Below are 515 nucleotides of genomic sequence, written 5' to 3' on the forward strand. Positions count from 1 at the left end.
TCCCCCCTCGTTTTCTCTCTCTCCCCCCTCGTTTTCTCTCTCTCCCCGTCGTTTTCTCTCTCTCCCCCTCGTTTTCCCTCCCCCTCGTTTTCCCTGACCCCCCTCATTTTCTCTCCCTCCCCCTCGTTTTCTCTCCCTCCCCCTCGTTTTTTTCTATCTCCCCCTTGTTTTCTCTCCCTCCTGCTCGTTTTCTCTATCTCCCCTCGTTTTCTCTATCTCCCCCTCATTTTTTTCTCACCTCCTTGTTTTCTCTTACCCCCTTGTTTTCTTTCTCTCCCCCTCATTTTCTCTCCCTCTCATTTTCTCTCTCGCCGCCTCATTTTCTCTTTCTCCCCCCTCGTTTTGTCTTTCTCCCCCTCGTTTTGTCTCTCTCCCCTTTTTTTTGTCACCCACTTGTTGTTTGTCTGCCCCCCCTTTTTTCTCCCCCCCCCCCCCCCCCGCCGTTTTGTAGTGTAGGGTCTGGAGGGAGTGACAGAGATAGGGAGGTGGTGTAGGGGTTTGGAGGGGGTGACAGA

At 53.2% G+C, this 515-nt stretch overlaps 1 protein-coding gene across 1 annotated transcript in view; it reads left to right on the forward strand.

Annotated features, from left to right (window-relative positions):
* The window catches only part of hirip3 (HIRA interacting protein 3), a 7,420-nt gene that overhangs the window by 2,145 nt on the left and 4,760 nt on the right, over positions 1-515 (forward strand). The window lies entirely within an intron of this gene.

The sequence above is a fragment of the Rhincodon typus genome, unplaced genomic scaffold (genome assembly GCF_021869965.1).
Source record: "Rhincodon typus isolate 14 unplaced genomic scaffold, sRhiTyp1.1 hic_rhity00000062, whole genome shotgun sequence".
NCBI lineage: Eukaryota > Metazoa > Chordata > Chondrichthyes > Orectolobiformes > Rhincodontidae > Rhincodon > Rhincodon typus.